The sequence below is a fragment of the Nycticebus coucang genome, chromosome 9 (genome assembly GCF_027406575.1).
Source record: "Nycticebus coucang isolate mNycCou1 chromosome 9, mNycCou1.pri, whole genome shotgun sequence".
Lineage (NCBI taxonomy): Eukaryota > Metazoa > Chordata > Mammalia > Primates > Lorisidae > Nycticebus > Nycticebus coucang.
The window spans coordinates 54616182-54639606 of NC_069788.1; the positions used below are offsets into that span (position 1 = coordinate 54616182).

At 39.5% G+C, this 23425-nt stretch overlaps 1 protein-coding gene across 2 annotated transcripts in view; it reads left to right on the forward strand.

The window, feature by feature from the left end:
* The window catches only part of RIPOR2 (RHO family interacting cell polarization regulator 2), a 269719-nt gene that overhangs the window by 80067 nt on the left and 166227 nt on the right, over positions 1-23425 (forward strand). The gene's annotated exons all lie outside the window — the stretch shown is intronic.

A 23425-nucleotide genomic window follows, 5' to 3' on the forward strand; every position in this document is an offset into this window, starting at 1 on the left:
CTTAAGATTTGTCAAGGTCCATATATTTGCTCAAAGTCACACCCATATTTGCTGAGTCCAAGCTCTCAGGTGATCAGCCACATTGCCTCCTCAGCTTTGGAGCCCCGAGCACACAGCCCAGCGAGTCACAACCTGCCAGCATTTCTATCTGTGATTCTGGCTGGCATGGCCTCCGTGGTTCCATCTAGCTGGAAGTTTGCAAACCATGGAGCCCTAAAGGTTCCATTACCATGTCAGGAGTTGAAGGGTGCTCTTGTCATCCAATCCTTAATCAGAGCAGCTCTGTTTTCATCTGTTTTGTATCCTGGGCTTTCTATTAACAATGCATAGGAAGAAAAATATTGGTCCCAACAATAAATTTGCAAAAGACTCATCCTAAATTGTCAATCAAAATTTTGAAGGGGGTAAAGAAAAGAAAAAAAGGAGGGAGAGGGCAGTGATAGGAAAGAGTCCAGCAGGCTGTCAGAGCCGTCCTGTCAGATAGGCATTCGGTATAACTCAGGGATGAGTCATAATCTGCTCATTTATCCCTATGGACAGTGCCTATGTATCATCTTATTCATGGGATAGCCTAAAAGTACTTCTGAGTGACTTCCTAGATCCAGAGACATCATATCACCCTGATCTAAGTTTCCCTGGCAAATAAAAAGTGATGGCAGGCTGTCTTGTGCCCAGTGTCCACTCTGAATGGAAAGTCTAAGCTGAAACTGCTATTAAATATGGTGAGTTCCCCCCAGCCTGCTAGTGGTTTTTGCTTGCTCTTCTAAGTCCCTATGAATCATCCCTTTATAAGTCCACTTTAGTATTTTTTATCATATTGACTGCCACACTAGAAAAAAAATTTTTTCCCTGGGGCCATGGTGTTTTAGCAGGTCAAGATAGGACCTGTTTTAGCAGGTCAAGAGGTGTATGAGTTAAACATATATTCTTCACAAAGTCCTGGGTTCAAAACTAGTGTAAGTTAAATACAACTCACATGGCAGTTAATGTGTTACTCAACCATGACGACCACCACTACCACCACCACCATCATCAACCTTATCACGTCCCAGCTAGGCTTGATCAGGTTCTAGGCACTGTTCTAGATGCTTTGCATGGATTAGCTCAGTTCTCACACTAGCACAATGAGGTGAGTACTATCATTATTCCCATTTCAGATGGGGAAACTGGAGTTTAGAAAAGAAATTTACCCAAGATCATGTAGGTTGCCAGTTTTGACACCAGAATTCAAACCAAGTCTACAGAATGTAGACGCTTAACCACTGACTATTAATAATATAAATGGAATTAAAATTCCCCTTTTATGCCCTGTATTGAAAATTAGCATTATACTTTCCTGGTTTTAGAATGTCTTACTTTTTCCCTGCCTCATCCATGGTGGCTCTTCCTAGCTCTCAATATGCTGGGATATAATTCCTGTGAACCTGGAGGCCTGATTGACCTGGAGTTCCTCCCAGATTACCAATATAGTATTTACTTAAATATTCTCAAGCTCCCAAGAGAGTACCGCTCAGTAGGCCTAGAGCGGAAAAGGCGCGGAAATTTGTGTTTGAAGTCACCTAGGTAGGGCTGTGTGCACTGGCTCACGCCTGTAATCTTAGCACTCTGGGAGGTCAAGGCAGATGGATTGCTTGAGTTCAGGAGTTCAAGACCAGCCTGAGCAAAAGTGAGACCCTGTCTCTAAAAAATAGCCAGGCATTGTGGCAGGTGCCTGTAGTCCCAGCTACTTGGGAGGCTGAGGCAAGAGGATCACTTGAGCCCAAGAGTTTGAGGTTGCTATGGGCTATGATGCCATGGTCCTCTACCAAGGGCAACAAAGTGAGACTCTGTCTCAAAAGAAAATAAAAGAAGTCAACTAGCTGTGGACCTTTCCTTATTCTTACTCTTGTTTGCTAAAACCTGTCCCTTCCATTTTCAGCCCTGTGCCAACCTGTATGCAGAATTTGGAATGTTTTTGTTACTCCCCAAATAATGCTCTTCCTAACCCCCCAAATTTATTTATCGAGTGCGTAGACTGCACTGAAGACTTTATAGGGGAGAAAGAATAAGGGGTTCAAAGCACACACTTCATGAGGTGAAAATCCAAATTGGACATGTTTTTCATGGTCCTTCATCAAGTCAGTAACAACAGGGCTTTTGGTTTTAATCCCTTCCCTTTTCTCATCTCTTCCAGGTGGTGCTCTTTCCTCACCTTTCCCAGACTTCCTACCAGGAACTTCAAAGTCTTTTTGCCTCTCTTACAAGGAATATTTGAATTCTACCTATCCCAAAACTAGTTTTCTTTGTTTAATCAACAAATTTTTATTGAGCACCTACTATGTGGGGCAAGGCTTTAGGCACTGGGGAGAGAGCAGCGAACAGTGGGTGGATGAGGCATATGACAACACATAAAGCAATGGACAAATTCATATAATAGGAGGAAAGAGTGCTTCAAAGAAGATAAAATGGCAGTGGGAGAGAGAGAGCTGTTCTGGGTGGGTAGGAAAGGGCATTCTGGAAAGTTCTCTCCAGCAAGTAGCATCTGGCCCAGACTGAAATATCAACAAGGTGCCAGCCAGGTGAAGATCAGGGGGAGGAGGACCTCAGATATAAAAGTTGTGAGATGCTGTGAGCTCAGCAGAGCAGATCAGGAAGAACCTTGCCAGCCACCCCCTCCTGGTGCTGGTCACCAGGACCTATTCACTTTAGATGGCAGCCTTGGGGCTTAGTGGGGCCCTTGGCAATTCAAGCGTAAACTCGGGGTCTCACATCCACCTCAATAAGAGACTCATGAAAGTGCTTTCATCATGAAGAATAAATAAGTAAAAAGGTCTTCAACTTACTAAGTCAAAGAGCTTCTTCCAGTTATGCTAGTATGTAACCAGAATGGAGAACCACTGATTTCAGCTCCTCAAAATCTAATGTGCATATGAATCATCCTGCCTGGAATCTTGTTAAATGGCAAATTCTGATTCTCACCCACAGTGGCTCAGGAGGGATGGGTTGAGACTGCATTTCTACCATATTTCCAAGTGATCAGATACACTCTGAATAAGTAGACCTAAGAACAGTGGTTCTAACCTAAACTAGAATTAATGGCATCATGCGGAGCACATTAAAAAATGCAGCTTCCCAGGCTTTAGTCCCAGGGTCAGAAGCACTGGGTGGGGTCCAGGGAGCTGTGGTTTAACAAGTCCTCCAAGTGGTTCTGACACAAGCCAACACAGAGCACCTCTGGCCCAGAGTTAAGTACCTAACAGCTCTCACAAGCCCTTTGTACTAATGACAGGAGGGGGAAGCAAATGAGCTGATTAAACCAGCCACCTGCAGAGGCAATCAGTTCTGAACTGAAAGGTGTAGCTGGTTCAATATAATTCAGGCAGCCAACAACAGATTTAGAGCAGGGTTTCTGTTGATGTTTTTGGGCCATATAATGCTTTATTGCTGGAGGCAGTCCTATGCGTTGTAGGATATTCAGCAGCAGCAGACTGGGGTGAGCCCCAGGAGGCAGGCTGGGCACACAATGTAAGGAGGCCCTCACTTCCAGGGCCCTGAAAATGCATTTTCAACTCAGAAAGTCACCGAAATTCTCCTAACATGGGGGGGCGGGGGCGGCCTCACCCCAGTCCCGATTCTGCGTAGCAGCATCCCTGGCCTGTAAATACTAGATGACAATAGCAACCTCTCATCCTCTTTCTCCCCAATTTTTCACAAAAAATGCCTCCAGACATTGCCAAATGCCCCCTGGGAAGCAAAAATTATTGCAGCCAGTGGAAGGTGCAAGAGTTTGTTACAGACTCAAGTTCTCATCTGCACATCCTGTAAGCAGAGGCTGGATATAGACTCCGCTTCCACTCAGCGGGGAGTGCCACAGTCAATAGAAGATGCTGAAAATACCCAAAGAACCCCTCGACCCCACAGCAGAGAGGCCCTATCCACACTCTTAGGAGCAGCAATAGCTCAAATCGTTGTCAGATACATGAAAGACAGTCAAGTCTTCATTTGAAAGATGGTGTTGAGGGGTCACAGTATAATGTGGAAAATTTAACTGCATATAGGATTGGGGTCTTGCAGCTAAGATGGGTCATCCAGGATCTGAGGTATGAAGACCTAGGATCCAGCCATAATTCAAGTCCCAGCACTTGGGTCTCTAAGTCAGATGATTTCTCTTACACCTCAATTTCCTCATCCACAAAAGAAAATACTGAACATACCTCTCAGAGCTATTTTGAGGATTAAATTAGATCTTATATTATCACATCAGAAAACAACTAATACATTCTTTAATTCATCCTATAATTTCTGCCCCGGTGGAAGCTTTGTGCCAGTTAAAAGAGAAACCAATTATGTATTATAAACAGATTCTCTGATTTCTCATGGACAGTGAGTGAGTCTTGTGGGAAAGGTACACAGGGCACGTCAGGGGGCCTGAGACTTAGGGACCACTTGGTTTCTCATAGCTGTCTGATCTTGATTATTCTTGTCAGGGCTCAATTTCCTCATCAGCAAAACAAAGTGACTAGAGCAAATGGTACCAAGGCTCCACTTCTTCCACCATTCTGTCATTCTTTGTGTGGTGACAGTGGACAACAACCTGTCTTTATTCTTTATACTGCACTTCAACGATATCAGGGACCAAACTTCCCCTCAAAATCCTTCTTATTCCCCATACTTCCATACACACCCTCCCTCCAATCCATACCCCCAGAGCTCCATGAAAGTGACTCAGCTAATTTCCGAAGCCACAGCATGCTCCTTTCCCAAAGTTCTGAGGTTCTATTATGATAAGAATGGTTTAAGCACTGCTGACCTTTTTCGAAGCCTTCTCCAAAGATTGACTGACAAGCCTTCCCAATTACATATGTGCCACTTCCCAGTGGGGAGACACTCCTTTGTCCATCAAATCAATTTATAGAGCCAAGGGGGAGGAAGATATCCCTGTCTGTCTACCTTGCCTCCAAGATATGGAAGGTCATAGGTTGTTAGGAGAGAGTGACAGGTTTGAAGTAGCTCCACCCCTCTCACAGCTCACAAGACCCCATTAAAAACTTGTTATGGAGAAAGAAACTAATCTCTATAAAGCTCTTACCATGTGCTATATACTCTGCCTTTTAATCCTCTTTGAAGGATGATGGCATAAATATATATTTACCTGGATACAATTTTTTGCATGGCCAAGTTTAGAAAGAGCCAGGTACAATGCAGAGATTTCATGAAACTCATTAGTCGACCACATTCTTTCCCTGGCTGCAAAATATGGGTTCACCCAGCACTGTTCTACCTTGGATCATGCCTTACTCTTCATTGTCCTTTCCATTTAGACAGAAATAAACATAAGGCTGAGCTGCCCGCATAACATGACTTCATCATGCATAATTGTTGGAATGAAAACCTCCTAGTTGCATATCTGCACAATGCCAATGATTACAGTGATTAAATCAATCAGGCCCAATTTCATAATCGTCAAATGTATAATTTCCTGACTAGGCAGGGCCCCAACATGTGGCATCCCAGCTGTCTGATACAGAGTCAAAAACACAGTATTAAACAAAACATTTGGGGGGAGGGGCTAGGTAATTTTGTAAACTTGATACCATATTAATAAGGATGTGAAATGCAATAATATTCCATGAAAACTTTGTATTATTATAGTGAAATATGTATAGTTATATAGTTACAGTTATATAAGAAGCTTTGCAAGATGCATTCTCCAGTCCTGCAGAGAACTTGATAGTAATCTTTCCATTTGTTGTATATGCTGGTTGATACTTCTGGGGTCATAAGTTGAGATCTTTGACCATCACATTTAAAGCGAGGAGATGCTTAGATGGGTAGTATGGTCACATAGCCTCAGTTACTTCCCTACAGCTAAAGAGAAGAAATTGTACCAGAGCCAAAAGAGAGAAAAGACAAATTGTATGCTCTCTTTCATGCTTTTTACCCAATCTCATTCTGTTTTTCTAATGAGGCAATCATTAATTTCCTGCTGCAGTTGATTTTGTATGCGTTTCAGAGGTTGTGGTTCCTTCAGTTGTGATCATTTGAATCCTACAGATTCAGAGTTGGAAACACTTGTAAAACAGAGGAAATGAACTTGTTTATAGTTGTGTCTACCAGTTGATGAGTAATTTTGAAAGTTACGATTGGGATTGAGATGGGGCACATGGAGGGTGACTGTCGAAGAACAATATCTAGACCCAGGTATAAACAACAATAGAGTTTGCCTTATAATAATCTGTTAACAATACATGTGTTTTGTGTGTTTTTCTTTATCTAGGATTTATTTCTATAATATTTTTAAATGATTGATCTGCAAACAATTGTAAAAAAAAAACCATAGATAGTAGGGAAGTACTCACAAAGACTTCATAAAATAAAACTATCAGACACAGACTATAAAATGCTCATGTTTAATATGTTTCAGGAAATACACAAGTTTGACAATATGTGGAGGAAACCAGGAACTATCATACAGAACACCAAAGCAAATTTCAAAACAAATGAAGTAGTATTTCTGGAAATGAAAAATATAATAATAGAATTAAAAACTCACTGGATGCTTCTCAATAGCTTAGGTACTGGTGAAAACAAAATCAATGAAATACAAAGTAGATCTAAAGACAACGTTAAAAAATGCAGCTCAGGCTCAGGGCCTGTAGCTCAGTGGTTAGGGTGCCGGCCACATACACTGAGGCTGGCAGGTTCAAACCCAGCCCGGGCCTGCTAGACAACAACAACAAAACATAGCCAGGCATTGTGGCGGGCACGTGTAGTTCCAGCTACTGGGAGGCTGAGGCAAGAGAATCACTTAAGCCCAGGAGTTTGAGGTTGCTGTGAGCTGTGACGCCACAGCACTCTACCAAGGGTGACATAGTGAATTCTGTCTCAAAAAAAAAAAAAGAAAGAAAAGAAAAAGCCAATCTCAAAAGGACACATACTGTATGGGTCCAATTATATAACATTCACAAATGTGACAAAACATTTTATAACCAACTAGTAGTTGCCAGGGATGGTATGTGGTTATAAAGGGAGATCTTTAAGGTGATGGAACAATTCTGCATCTGATTATAATGGTTTAAAGGAATCTACACATCTGATAAAATGGCCTAGAACTACACATACCCCCCACTGTTCCAATGTCACGTTCCTGGTTTTGATACTGAGTGCAAGTTATATAAAATGTTAACTATGGGGAGAAACTGGGGTGAAGGGTACATGGGGTCTCTTTGTACTATTCTGGCAGCATCCCGGGAATCTGTAATTATTTCAAAATAAAAGTTAGAAAAAGAAAACAGAGGGTATGAGAATTTTCCACAACAGATTAAAAAACACATATTTTACCAAGAAGCTAAATGAGTCCCAAGAAAGATAGATACGCATATTCACATGCACACACAAACACTCATACTTGTACCTTTCTCTAAAACTGAAATAGGATTGTGCTATACATAACTTTCCTGCAGCTTGCTTTTTCTCTTAACAATGCATATTCCATGAGAGATAATTTTTATCTTTGCCTTCCCAGAAAAATGCCTTACATATTAGTATGTACATATTAGTGTATACATATGTAATATACATATACATGTGTCTATTTCCTAAGCGTATATATTTTATTTTGTACATTGTTCTTAGGTATCATCTGGAGATTTAAGATTAAACTAAACTTTTTATTTAAAGAGTGATAATTATCCTTTCCTCTCATTGCTACATGTATATAGCAAATACTCCAACGCAAAAGGATGGATTATACTCCATAGCAAAGTAGGGGTTTGAAAAGTTGCATGAAGAACTCATGCATTCTTCAGTATGTTCTCCGTAAACAATCAAAGAAAAGGTTAAATAAAGGAAAACTAGATAAGCCTGCCTTGCTGGGACTTGGAGTTCCAATTCTTCCCAACCTGGCCTCCATTAACATAGTTATTTTGAGTCTTTGCTCCACTTCCAGATCACTCAATCCCAAGTAGAGACCTCAAGAAAATTCAGCTATTGACTCTCCAATACCTCTAGTAAAGATTAACAGATGTACAGTATTCTCTAAATTATGAGACTTTCATAGTACTGACATGGCCAGGGAGATGTATATTACCTTTTTACATATACCAATCTGCAATCTCCTGTTTTAGTCATAAGGTACCTGCTTTTCAAATGCTATTCTTTATGTGGCTAAAAGTTCAAAACCTACCATAGTTAAAAATGTTCTAAGGTTAAAAACGAACAAAAAAACGCACAAAGGAGTGAAGGTACATTCCAGAGAACAAAGGAAAAACTCAGATTTTATAGGAAAAGCTCCAGCCCAGAGTCCCAATCAGGTCCATTTATGCAAATTAATAATTGCAACTTGCTGAGTTCAGATTGGTTAATGCAGCTGAGCCCTGACTGGCCAAGGCAGGTAAGCTCTGATTGGTTGGCTCAGGTGAGCTCTGAAAGTCCCAGAGATAAAAGGTGCTGGTTTTGGGAGGACTCAGAATATGTGTGTGATCCCTAGTCAGCAAACTGACCACTTGGCTCTAAAGTAGAACCTCTGTAAATTGACACTCAAGAGACTGTAACAAACTGGTCAGCATAAGGAAGTAGGCCTACTGTACTTATGTATACATGTGGTACATATCTGGTTTATGAAAATTAGAGTCAACTTAAGGAGGTAGTCAATGTAGGGAGGTGGTCAGCTATGGAGGTTCTACTGTATTTTAAATTTAGGCCCAGATAGCCACTGGGATTCATTTTGAAGGGCTGGCTCTTTGAGGTTCACATTTGTTCACATATATTACCATGAAAATCTAATAAAAAGATGATATATCCATGACATTAAATACCAGTATATTAAAAATTTTTAAGTGGATAGTAAGGGTTCCAAATGGAGATAATACACTTCCTTGGTACTGTCTTTCAAACCCATTCCTCACTTTGCATTCCCACCGTCCCTGCTCTAGATGCAGACTTCATCATCTCCTTCTAATTAGTATCCCCAACCTCAAACTTTCTCCTCCTCAAACCATCATTTATGTCACGGGAAGAATTATCTTCTTAAAATAGCTTTTTACTTATCTTTACTGCAAAATGTTCCATGGCCACCCAAAACCTGTAATTTTAAAGTCCAGACAACATGTTCAAGCAGCAAAGCAGTAAGCCAAAAGGAATTCCAGTTTTAAGATACCCTTACCATCCTTACTCTGGTGTTCACAGACATCCCCAATCACATCTCTGCATGCACCCTATACCTCAAGGCCAGTCACATAAGTGTTTAAAAGTGTGACCTCTGGGGTCAGACTGCCTGAGTGTACACCTGCCTCTGCTAGACCTAGAACCAGGGGCTGAGCCTCTCCTGACCACACTCTCTGTTCTTCATTGTGTACTGAGGACAATAAAAGTACCTACCTCACTGGATTCCCTGTGAATTAAATAAGTTAATATTTATAACGTGCTCAGAACACTACCTTGCCCTTAAGTAAGCACAAAATGAATAGCACTTTTCTTACTCACTGCTTTATCCTCACTGCCTTTGACAGCACTTGCCTCATAGATAAGGAAACTAAAGCTTGGAGAATTGAGTGACTTGCCCCAGGGTACACTAATGGTGAGAACCTGAACTGGAGAATTCCACTCTACATGTTTGACTTCAGAGCTGCCCTACTGATCAGGACACTGTATAGTATGTCTGACAGACATACGTGTACTTTTAAAGTTGATAACAAACTTTTAAAAGCACATGCATAGCCAAAATAAAAATATTTTACATTTGCGAACATCTTTTATTATTTTGAGTTTTAAAGAATTGCTTATCTTTACTGCAAATGCCCTGGCTTTCCGCACAGTAGGGACTCTGTAACTATTGTTCAAATTGTTTACTAAAACAGCAATCATTCTAGCTGCAGTCCTTTCTATGCACTATCCTCTAGCCTGGGATACTCCCTTCTCTAACAAGTATACCCCCAATTTCTTTCTGGCTCAAACTGTCCCAAAGTATACTCTTCCTCCTCTGAAATTTTTACTGCACTTTAATTGCCTATAAAACTCAATGGAACTGGTCACATCCTGTCTTGTATCGTAACTTGTCTTTTTTATGTGGCTTTTTTTGCCAGCAAGACTGTAAATCCACCAAGGATGGGTTGTGTTTTCCTTACAGTTCTTTTGTGTTCTTGGCCGGGACCAAAATGGCACCTTGCCCAGAGTGGACTCTCCTTAAACATTTGCTGATTGATAAATACGAACAAAACCAGCTAGAAATGGACAAAGCATCCCCTAATTCCCATCACCGCCTCTTTTCCTGCTCCAGCACGTTCCATCCCTCCCTCTTGTGACTCTGGGAAGAATCTTGGGAGCTGTAATATCATGTCCTATGTTTCTGTCCATTCCAAAATTTGTGTTGAAACTTAAGCTGTGATGCAGTATCAGGAGGTGGGGCCTTTAGAAGGTGACCAGGTTCCAAGGGCTGGGCATTTATGGATGGGATCAGTGCTTTATAAAAAGGCTGGATCTTTCCCTCCGTGTGAGGACACAGCATTGAAAGTACTTTCTCAAAAGCAAAGACACCCATTGGGCTTAACCATGACATCCATGGTCAACCAGAAGTGAGGCCACGCTCCTGGGCAGAAAGGTCAGCAGTATATCAGAGCAATCCTATCCTCCTTTCAAGAGACTGTTTCCCCATCACCCACCCCATTTCCTTCAGGGATCCTCCTGGGATCTATTGTGTGTGTCACAAGTCTTGTTCTGAGGAAATTCTGAAATGAATCAGAACAGCATATTAATTAAATTCAGTCTAAGGCCACCAGTTATGAGTTTAATGTTGTTCCCCTAAAAAAGACATGTTGAAGTATTAACCTCCAGGGCCTTTATGTACCTTGTTACATAAATAGGATCATTGCAGATATAATTAGTTAAGTTAAAATGAAGTTATACCAGAGTAGGGTGGGCGCCTACCAATGTGACTGGTATCCATATAATAAGACACAGAGACATGGGGTGAATGCCACAGTGGAGGCAGAGACCGGAGCGATGCCGCTGGAAGCCAAAGAGTTCCAAGGATTGACATCCTTTACCAACACTGAGACAGAGGCATGGAGCAGATTTTCTCTCAGGCCTCAGAAGAAACCAACCCTGCGGACACACTGATTCCAGATTCTACCCACTCCAGGGAGGGAATAAACTTCTCTTATTTTAAGCTACTCAGTGTATGGTACTTGGTTAAAGCAACCCTAGGAAATGAATGTATCACCCTATACCCAAGACTGAAAGTTCACCCTATTTCTTACCCTAAATTATGTGCAGACACATTTCCAGTGCAGCTCATCATGCATCAAAGAAATAGCATCTCTTCAAATGTTGATTAACTTTTGGGGAATAATAATAGCAAAATTCTAAGAAATCTTTAATTTCTTCTAAGTGTTTATTTTTTCCCTCCAGTTACCAAGAGTCAATGCATTGGGAAATAATTCAGAAAAAAAATGTATTGAAAAAATATAAAGATGTTTATTTTGGCTTTCAGAAAGGGCTTATTTTAACTTCCATTCCAAGATTACATTTAAGTTAGCCTTGTGGAAGGGGTATGAAAATGGATCTAACGGCTATTAATACTGTGCTAAATTAATTTTGAGCTTTGTCAGCATACTTCCATCCTTAGACGATTTTCAATTACACTGTATATGTAAATCCTGCTTTGCTTACATCAACATTATTCAGTATGTACATTTGTACATAACACTGTACTATATTATAATAACCATAGTTATTTAGGGTTCTGTAACATTTCACATTAAAACATAGTTTGTTTATTCATTCCCTAATCATTAAGGATTGGAATAGTTTTCCATTTTTGCCTATTATAAAATAAATTACAGTGTGTGTCACACATGCAAGACATGATTGCAAGAGGGACTTTACCTAACAATTGCAATCAGTGTAACCTGGCTTATTGTACCCTCAATGAATCCCCAACAATAAAAAAAAAATAAATAAAATAAAATAAATTAAAAAATAAAAAAAATAAAAAAAAAAAATTCCTTGGGCATGAAAGGAATATAGACTCTAGTCTCTGGGGGAAGGAGGTAGGGTACAGAGCTAATACATTTCACTTTTTTTTTTCCGGTGGTAAGATAGGATTTTTTTTTTTTTTTCACATAAATTGGTTTTAATTTTGACCAAAGTATATTAATTTAAACATTAATTTTTAACTCAACATGTTAATATGTTGTTTAGGATATTGTATCCTCATTTATAAGTGACATATGTTTGTAATTTCTCCTTTATAATAATACATTTTCTCCAACTTTAATGTCAGGTGTAGCCAGATGAAGTAGAATGATTTTGATGTATTTCTTCTTTTTCTATTGTCTATAAGATGTAGCATGATCTGTTTTTGAAATTATCTTTTACTTTTATTTATAAATATTAGCTGTCTATTTTTTGATACTTAAAAAAATAATAATAAGTTAACCAATGACTCCATACTGAATCTCAGAGTCAAAGCATTCTATGATAGACATACTCTCATTTGACAATGTGAATGTTATTAATGTCATCATTTCTTTGCATTATTATTATTTTATTATTGCTCAATATTTCAGTGAAGCAATTGTCTGATTCCTTTTTTGAATGTATTTATGTTCCTTCATTCTTTTTTTTTTTTTCTTTTTTTTTTTTATTGTTGGGGATTCACTGAGGGTACAATAAGCCAGTTACACTGATTGCAATTGTTAGGTAAAGTCCCTCTTGCAATCATGTCTTGCCCCCATAAAGTGTGACACACACTAAGGCCCCACCCCCCTCCCTCCATCCCTCTTTCTGCTTCCCCCCCCATAACCTTAATTGTCATTAATTGTCCTCATATCAAGATTGAGTACATAGGATTCATGCTTCTCCATTCTTGTGATGCTTTACTAAGAATAATGTCTTCCACTTCCATCCAGGTTAATACGAAGGATGTAAAGTCTCCATTTTTTTTAATGGCTGAATAGTATTCCATGGTATACATATACCACAGCTTGTTAATCCATTCCTGGGTTGGTGGGCATTTAGGCTGTTTCCACATTTTGGCGATTGTAAATTGAGCTGCAATAAACAGTCTAGTACAAGTGTCCTTATGATAAAAGGATTTTTTTCCTTCTGGGTAGATGCCCAGTAATGGGATTGCAGGATCGAATGGGAGGTCTAGGTTGAGTGCTTTGAGGTTTCTCCATACTTCCTTCCAGAAAGGTTGTACTAGTTTGCAGTCCCACCAGCAGTGTAAAAGTGTTCCCTTCTCTCCACATCCACGCCAGCATCTGCAGTTTTGAGATTTTGTGATGTGGGCCATTCTCTCTGGGGTTAGATGGTATCTCAGGGATGTTTTGATTTGCATTTCTCTAATATATAGAGATGATGAACATTTTTTCATGTGTTTGTTAGCCATTCGTCTGTCGTCTTTAGAGAAAGTTCTATTCATGTCTCTTGCCCATTGATATAAGGGATTGTTGGCTTTTTTCATGTGGATTAATTTGAGTTCTCTATAGATCCTGGTTATCAAGCTTTTGTCTGATTGAAAATATGCAAATATCCTTTCCCATTGTGTGGGTTGTCTCTTTGCTTTGGTTATCGTCACCTTAGCTGTACAGAAGCTTTTCAGTTTAATGAAGTCCCATTTGTTTATTTTTGTTGTTGTTGCAATTGCCATGGCAGTCTTCTTCATGAAGTCTTCCCCCAGGCCAATATCTTCCAGTGTTTTTCCTATGCTTTCTTTGAGGATTTTTATTGTTTCGTGCCTTAAATTTAAGTCCTTTATCCATCTTGAATCAATTTTTGTGAGTGGGGAAAGGTGTGGGTCCAGTTTCAGTCTTTTACACGCAGACATCCAGTTCTCCCAACACCATTTATTGAATAGGGAGTCTTTCCCCCAAGGTAAGTTCTTCTTTGGTTTATCGAAGATTAGGTGGTTGTAAGATGTTAGTTTCATTTCTTGGTGTTCAATTCGATTCCAAGTGTCTATGTCTCTGTTTTTGTGCCAGTACCATGCTGTCTTGAGCACTATGGCTTTGTAGTACAGACTAAAATCTGGTATGCTGATGCCCCCAGCTTTATTTTTGTTACTAAGAACTGCCTTAGCTATACGGGGTTTTTTCCGGTTCCATACAAAACGCAGAATCATTTTTTCCAAATCTTGAAAGTACGATGTAGGTACTTTGATAGGAATGGCATTGAATAGGTAGATTGCTTTGGGAAGTATAGACATTTTAACAATGTTGATTCTTCCAAGCCATGAGCATGGTATGTTCTTCCATTTGTTAATATCCTCTGCTATTTCCTTTCTGAGGAGTTCATAGTTTTCTTTATAGAGGTCCTTCACCTCCTTCGTTAGGTATATTCCTAGGTATTTCATTTTCTTTGAAACTATGGTGAAGGGAGTTGTGTCCTTAATTAGCTTCTCCTCTTGACTGTTATTGGTGTATACAAAGGCTACTGACTTGTGGACATTGATTTTATATCCTGAAACATTACTGTATTTTTTGATGACTTCTAGGAGTCTTGTGGTTGAGTCTTTGGGGTTCTCTAAGTATAAGATCATGTCGTCAGCAAAGAGGGAGAGTTTGACCTCCTCTGCTCCCATTTGGATTCCCTTTATTTCCTTGTCTTGCCTAATTGAATTGGCTAGAACTTCCAGCACTATGTTGAATAGTAAAGGTGACAGAGGACAACCTTGTCTGGTTCCAGTTCTAAGAGGAAAAGCTTTCAGTTTTACTCCATTCAGTAAAATATTGGCTGTGGGTTTGTCATAGATAGCTTCAATCAGTTTTAGAAATGTGCCACCTATGCCTATACTCTTCAGTGTTCTAATTAGAAAAGGATGCTGGATTTTATCAAATGCTTTTTCTGCATCTATTGAGAGGATCATGTGATCTTTATTTTTGCCTCTGTTAATATGGTGGATAACGTTTATGGACTTGCGTATGTTGAACCAGCCTTGCATCCCTGGGATGAAGCCTGCTTGATCATGATGAATGACTTTTTTGATGATAAGCTGTAATCTATTGGCTAGGATTTTGTTGAGAATTTTTCCATCTATATTCATGAGTGAGATTGGTCTGAAATTCTCCTTTTTGTTTGGGTCTTTTCCTGGTTTTGGTATCAGGGTGATGTTTGCTTCATAGAATGTGTTGGGGAAGATTCCTTCTTCCTCAGTTTTTTGGAATAATTTCTGCAGTACAGGAATAAGGTCTTCCTTGAAGGTTTGATAGAATTCTGGAGTGAAGCCATCTGGACCAGGGCATTTTTTAGTTGGAAGCTTTTTTATTGTTTCTTTGATCTCAGTGCTTGAAATTGGTCTGTTCAGGAGGTCTATTTCTTCCTGGCCAAGTCTAGGGAGAGGGTGTGATTCCAAATATTGATCCATTTCCTTCACATTGTCAAATTTCTGGGCATACAGTTTCTGGTAGTATTCAGAGATGATCTCTTGTATCTCTGTGGGATCAGTTGTTATTTCCCCTTTATCATTTCTGATTGAGGTTACTAGAGATTTTACTTTTCTATTTCTAGTTAGTCTGGCCAATGGTTTATCTATTTTATTTATTTTTTCAAAAAACCAACTCCTTGTTTCATTAATTTTCTGAATGATTCTTTTGTTTTCAATTTCATTGATCTCTGATTTGATTTTAGAGATTTCTTTTCTTCTACTGAGTTTAGGCTTAGATTGTTCTTCTTTTTCCAATTCCATAAGGTCTCTTGTGAGATTGTTGATGTGCTCTCTGTCTGTTTTTCGAATGTAGGCATCTAAAGCGATGAATTTTCCTCTCAAAACTGCTTTTGCAGTATCCCACAGGTTTTGGTAGCTTGTGTCTTCATTGTTGTTATGCTCAAGGAAGTTAGTGATTTCCTGTTTGATTTCTTCCTGCACCCATCTGTTATTCAACAGAAGATTGTTTAATTTCCATGCCTTTGGATGGGGTCGAGCATTTTTGTTAGAGTTGAGTTCCACCTTTAGTGCCTTATGGTCTGAAAAGATACAAGGTAAAATTTCAATTCTTTTGATTCTGTTGATATTTGTTTTGTGTCCCAGGATATGATCAATTTTGGAGAATGTTCCATGGGGTGATGAGAAGAATGTATATTCTTTATCTTTGGGGTGGAGTGTTCTATATGCGTCTATCAAGCATAATTGTTCTAGGGTCTCATTTAAATCTCTTATATCTTTGTTTAATTTCTGTTTAGAGGATCTGTCCAGCTCTGTAAGAGGTGTGTTAAAGTCCCCTGTTATGATGGTATTATCAGATATCATATTGCTCAGACTGAGTAAGGTCTGTTTCAAGAATCTGGGAGCATTTAAATTTGGTGCATAGATATTTAGAATTGAAATGTCTTCTTGTTGTAGTTTTCCCTTGACCAATATAAAGTGACCATCTTTGTCTTTTTTGACTTTAGTTGCTTTAAATCCACATGTATCTGAAAATAAGATTGCAACTCCTCTTTTCTTCTGAATTCCATTTGCCTGAAAAATTGTCTTCCAACCCTTGACTCGGAGCTTTAATTTGTCTTTTGAAGCCAGGTGTGTTTCTTGCAGACAGCAAATGGATGGCTTGTGTTTTTTAATCCAGTCAGCCAATCTATGTCTCTTCAGTGGGGAATTCAAGCCATTAACATTTATGGAGACAATTGATAAGTGTGGTAGTATTCTATTCGTCTTATTTGGTGAGAGTCCATTGCTTAGTTTTATCTTTTGCATCAGTGTGGAGGTTAGGTTCTGTCCTTTGATTTCTGAGTTCTTACTTTGCTGCTGATCCATTGTGGTGGTCAGTGTGCAGAACAGGTTGAAGTATTCCCTGTAGAGCTGGTCTTGTTGTGGTGAATTTCCTCAATGTTTGTATATCCGTAAATGATTTGATTTCTCCATCAATTTTGAAGCTTAGCTTAGCAGGGTACAGAATTCTGGGCTGAAAATTGTTCTGTTTAAGTAGATTAAAGGTAGATGACCATTGTCTTCTTGCTTGGAAAGTTTCATTAGAGAAGTCTGCGGTCACTCTGATGGATTTGCCCCTGTAGGTCAACTGGCGCTTACTCCTGGCAGCTTGCAGAATCTTTTCTTTTGTCTTGACTTTGGACAGGTTCATCACAATGTGTCTTGGAGAAGCTCGGTTAGAGTTGAGGCGACCTGGGGTCCGATAGCCCTCTGAAAGCAGTGTGTCAGAATCTTTGGTGATGTTTGGGAAATTTTCTTTTATAATATTCTCTAGTGTGGCTTCCATTCCTCTGGGGCATTCTTCTTCCCCTTCTGGAATTCCTATAACTCGTATGTTGGAACGTTTCATAAAGTCCCATAATTCTGACAGTGAACGTTCTGCTTTCTCTCTCTTCTTTTCTGCCTCTTTTACTATCTGAGTTATCTCAAAAACTTTGTCTTCTACCTCTGAAATTCTTTCTTCTGCATGGTCTAACCTGTTGCTGATACTTTCCATTGCATCTTTAAGTTCCCTGATTGACTGTTTCATTTCCTTCAGCTCTGCTATATCCTTTTTATATTCTTCATATCGTTCATCTCTGATTTGATTCTGTTTTTGGATTTCCTTTTGGTTATTTTCCACTTTATTAGCAGTTTCCTTCATTGTTTCCATCATTTCTTTCATTGTTTTCAACATGTGTATTCTAAATTCCCTTTCTGTCATTCCTAACATTTCTGTATAGGTGGAATCCTCTGCAGTAGCTACCTCATGGTCCCTTGGCGGGGTTGTTCTGGACTGGTTCTTCATGTTGCCTGGAGTTTTCTGCTGATTCTTCCTCATGAGTGATTTCTTTTATCTGTTTCCTTGCCCTAATTTTCCTTTCACTTCCTCTTGCTCTTTAAGTTCTCGTGCCTGTGGACTAAGGGTTACAGGACCAGAAAGGTGAGAAGGTTGAAGAGCAAAAAAGGGATGAAAGAAAGGAGGACCGAGTGATAAGAAAAAAAAGAAAGATAGAGAAAGGAGAGGGGGTAGGGATAAGGAATATTGACAAAAAGAAGAGAGGCACAGAAAGAGGGAGACAGGGCAATATAGGTGTACAGTAGGGTACTTTGACACAACCTTAAAAAACCCCACCTTCTGGGGGTTGGGTGCCCAGTTGGGTGGTTCCCTTGAGGTCAGCAGCTCTTTGCTAACCTGGTCAGACACAGTACCCCACCTCCACCAAGTGGAGAGGAAAGACAAAAATGCTATAACTCAAACCAAAACAAGCAAACAGAAAACTTTATGGCGATAAAATTGGGTGAAAAACCAAGTGATAGCGGTAGAAACACTAGCAAAAATGAAGTTGTAGTTATTAAAAAAGGCAGCAATGGGAAATTATAATTAAACTAGAAAAATTGAGAAAGAAAAAGGGATCTGTATGGAAAAGATTGAAATTAAGAAACAAAAGAACATCAACAACGTCAAAATAAACAAACAAAAAAAAAAAGAAAAAAAAATACACAACCAAAAACAAAGCAGTTTGTATATGTTGTTGAATATTGTCTGGGCAACACGTGGTCTTTTGGGGTATGGGATGTTAGTCACAGTTCCGATACGACTGGAGGCTGCTGATTTCTCAAACCCCAGCAGGTAGACACCCTAAATCTCTCTTCAGCCCACTTAAAAGGCACTTTGAACTTGTAAACTTGCTGAGCAGAAGCTTTCCCAGCTTTCTCGCTGGAATCGCTGCTGAAGTGGCTATCCACTTACTCAGTGTGCCAAAACCGGTCTCACTCTGCCCCTGAGGGTTAGGGCTGCAAGGCGGCTCAGACCCCACCCTTAGGCTACTTGGTTGCTGGGTTACCAGCTCCCACCCGTTTCTAGCTCTGTGACCCTGAGGGCGGAGCTTGCCGGGGCAGATCACTGACAATGGATCCGTGTGACCCACCGCCAAACACTATTAGCTCCGTCTGGCTCAGCGGCTCAGACTGGGGCCCTAGACAACGGCCAAAGTTCTCCGCACTCCCGCTCAGGCCTTCCCCAAGGCAGTTCAACTCAGTGCCAAGTCCAAGGACATCAAAAGAGTTCACAGGTAAGGCCTTTCTGGTTTGCAGTCTCGCTGCTACTGAACTTACAGTTGTGGGCGGGTTTAGACGGGTTGAACACACGTGACCACTTGCCGGTTTTCCACTGTTTTAGTCCTCCTCTTGGGGTCCAGAAGTCTCTCGCTGACTCCCTGTATCCTCATAGGAGTGATGATAGGCAGTTCCCACCAGCCAGAGATGCCTGGAGTCCTATCTCCCCAGACTCACGGTGCCCAGATGCAAGGAAGCTGTTACTCGGCTGCCATCTTGCTCCGCCCCCCGGTAAGATAGGATTTTATTAGAAATACAGAAGTAAAAAACACCAGAGCTTCTGGCAAGGGGAAATACCAAGTGGGGAGTCTCTACGTGGGCTCTTTATCTAGGGGTATTAGGTCTTGAGAGTTACAGTTGGCCAGGACTTGGCAAGGAGAAACACGTTTTCAATGTTTTTTTTTTTTTTTTTATTAAATCATAGCTGTGTACATTAGTATGATCATGGGGCACCTTACACTTGGTTCATAGACCGTTTGACACATTTTCATCACACTAGTTAACATAGCCTTCCTGGCATTTTCTTAGTTATTTTGCTAAGACCTTTACATTCCACGTTTACTAAGATTCACATATACCCTTGTAAGATGCACCGCAGGTGTAATCCCATCAATCCCCTATATTTCACATTTATAATCACCCACCTCTGTTATAAGCAGGGTGCATATGCCATCCTTAAAGTCGTGTTTCTCATCCACCGATATCTCCCTCTCATCTTTGTACCACACAATGTGAGTCTCCTTCTTAATATTAGCCACCTAGAAAAAAAAAATCACAATTACCCCTTTCTGAAACAGTGACATTTTGCTCTTAGGAAACTAAATAGTTCTAAATGCAGCAAGGTACAGAAGAAAAAGCACTGAACGTGGAGTCAGAAGACACAGATTTCTCAGGGAATCGATCAAAAGCTATTTTAATAGAGATGAGTTTAGAATAGAGTGAATACCAATGAATAACCCTACATCAATAGCATCTCTACTTCCAGTAATAAAATAAATCATTTGGTAGAAAAGAAAAGAGAGGATACATGCATGCTAATATACACCCTTAAAATAAAAATCTCAAAACCAAGGAGTAAAAATCTCAGTAGATTAATACACAGGCTATATCACAAAAGCACATACATGGCTTTACTAAAGAAACAGAATGGGTAAGCCCCAATCTATAACTAATCATTAAATAAAAGATAAATGAAACATTGCTGTCATATGTGGGGGAGATTTTTTTTTTTTTTTTGCAGTTTTTGGCTGGGGCTGGGTTTGAACCCGCCACCTCTGGCATGTGAGGCCGGCGCCCTACTCCTTTGAGCCACAGGCACCACCCGGGAGGTATATTTTAATAAACTAGTTGCTTAGTAATTTTGAGGAGACTCATTTAGATCCAGATCTGTACATATCATAAATTTCAAATGGACTAAACAACCATATGAGTAAAAGGATTTTGAACTTTATAATGTTTGAGTTTTTTACAAAAGGTAATATGTGTATGTATTCTCATATAATTCAAATTGTATAAAACAATAAAGACGTCATATAAATCAAGAAAATAAAAAAAAATAAAATAAATTACATACATCTATATGAATTTTTTCTTCTGTTAGATTATATCTTTATTTTATTTCCAATAGACATTACCAAGTCAAACTCTTAATAGTATGTTACATGTCACCATAATACTCTCCAAAAAAATGATCCAGGATGCAATGCCACCAACAATGTCATCAGAAGAATTTAAGTTATTTTAAAAGTTTCTTTTGGAGGCCAGGCACGATGGCTCATGCCTGTAATCCTAGCACTCTGGGCGGCCAAGGCAGGCAAATTGCCTGATTCAAGAGTTCAAGAACAGCCTGAGCAAAGCCAGACCTCATCTCTACCAAAAATAGAAAAACTAGCTGGTCCTTGTGGCAGGTACCTATATACCAGCTACTCGGGAGGCTGAGGCAAGAGAATTGCTCGAGCCCAAGAGTTTGAGGTTGCTGTGACCTATGATACCATAGCACTCTACCATGGGCAATTGAGGGAGACTCTGTCTCAGAAAAAAAAAAAGTTTCATTTGGCAAATATATGCAACTAAACATTATGTATGCACTGCTTCACAAATTTTGAAAAAAAATTTTAAATTGGCATTATAATCAAATAACCCATGCCGTTGAATTACATTTATCTCCTTCAGAACTTGAGTAACATCTTAAGCATACCTGACACACAAAGTCCTTGGGAAAATTATTTACTATTTTTATGGGGCTTTCACTTATATAGATAAAATTTACCAAATAGATCTGCTGTTACAAACTTTATAACAATGGGGCTTAAGAAGAGAATAGCTATTTTGACTGAGCTGACGAAAAAGGAATGGTTTGATTTGGCGTCAGAACAGAATCCAATTCGGTGGAAACCTTTGGTACTGACACTGGTTCTGATGATCTACTATTTCTTTCATTAAAAAAGAAAAGAATGTGCGTTTTTTTCCTCTCTCTTTATCTTTCTTTCGAAAGGTGGTAATTTTGGAAGAAAAAGCATAAAAAATAAAATTTAACTTGTGTATGCTAAAATAATTCAATGGGCTAAAGAATAATATTTTCAACAAGGGGCTCAGCACCCATAGCACCATAAGTATGCACCAGTCACATACACGGAAGTTGGCGGGTTTGAACCTGGCCCAGTCCAGCTATACAACAATAACAACTACAACAAAAAAATAGTGGGACGTTGTCGTGGGCGCCTGTAGTCTCAGCTACTTGGGAGGCTGAGGCAAGAGAATCGCTTAAGCCCAAGAGTTAGAGGTTGCTATGAATGCCACTGAGCGGTGATGCCACTGCACTCTACAGAGGGCCACATAGAGAGACTCTGTCTCAAAAAAAGAAAAAGTGGCTTTGGGACAACTGAATATTCACATGCAAAAAACCTAATTTGGACCTCTGCCTCCCACCATATGCAAAAAAAAATTTTTTTTGAGACAGAGTCTTAAGCTGTCACCCTGGGTAGAGTGCCATGGCATCACAGCTCATAGCAACCTCAAACTCTTGGGCTTAAGTGATTCTCTTATCTCAGCCTCCCAAGTAGCTGGGACCACAGGTGCTCACCACAACCCCCGGCTATTTTTATTTTTTGTTGTTTCAGTTGTCTTTGTTGTTTAGCAAGCCTGGGCTGAGTTCAAAACCACCAGCCTCAGTGTATGTGGCCGGGGCCATACCCACTGAGTTACGGGCGCCGCCCATAAGCAAAAATTAACTCAAAATTGATCATAGCTAAATGTTAAGAACTGAAACTATAAAATTCTAAAAGAAAACATAACTCCATGACTTTGAGTTAGGTGTTTCTCATCTAAGAGCAACAAAAAAGCACAAGTCACAAAAATACATAAATAAATTGGATTTGATTAAAATTTAAGATTTATGTGTAACAGGACATAATCAAGAAAATACAGCCCACAGAATGGGAGAAAATATTTGCAAATCATGTATCTGACAAGTAGCTTATATCCATAGTATATAAAGAACTCTTACAAAAAGAATCCAATTTAAAAATGGTCAAGGGGGTGGGAGGAGGAGTGAGGAGGCAGAGGAGAGGGGATTGGTGTGCTCCCACCTAATGGGCACAATGTGAGAGGTGTGTTCCCACCTAAAAGGCACAATGTGAGGTATATGGCACACCTCCAGGGTGTGGGACACAGTTACAACAGGGACCTTACCTAACAAATGCAAACATTGTAATCTGATCATCAGTACCCTTATATTAATCTGAAAAAAAAATAACCCCCCAAAATAAAAATAAATAAAAATGGGCAAAGAATTTCTGTAGACATTTACCCAAAGAAGATATACCGATAACCTAGTAAGCACATGGAAAATTGCTCATCATTAGTTACTGGAAAAAAGCAAAACAAAACTACAATGAGATACCGCTTCGCATGCACTAAGGTGGCTAAAATGAAAAAGACAGACAGTAACAAATGTTAAGGAGGATGCAGGGAATTAGAACCCTCGCATATTGTTGGTAAAAATGTAATACAAATGAAATGTAAAATGGTATAGTCATTTTGGAAAACTCATGTTGATATAAAAATTAACTTTGACTCTTGTGCTATTCTGTTATGCTAACTTCATAATAGCTAACGATGAGACAACCCGAATATCCATTAACTGATGAATCCATAAACAAAATATGCTACATCCATCCATTAAAAGGCATGCTATCGCAAGGATGGACCTGAAAATGTTATGCCACGTGAAGGAAGCAAGTCACAGTGCTGCATATTATATGATATTTATGTAAAATGTCCAAAATAGACAAATCCAGAGACAGAAAGGAGATTAATGGTTGCCTGGAGCTGGTGTTAGGTAAGAAAACCATAATGAGGAGTGACTACTAATGGACACAGTGTTTATTTCTGCGGTGTTGAAAATTTTCTAAAATTAGATTGTGG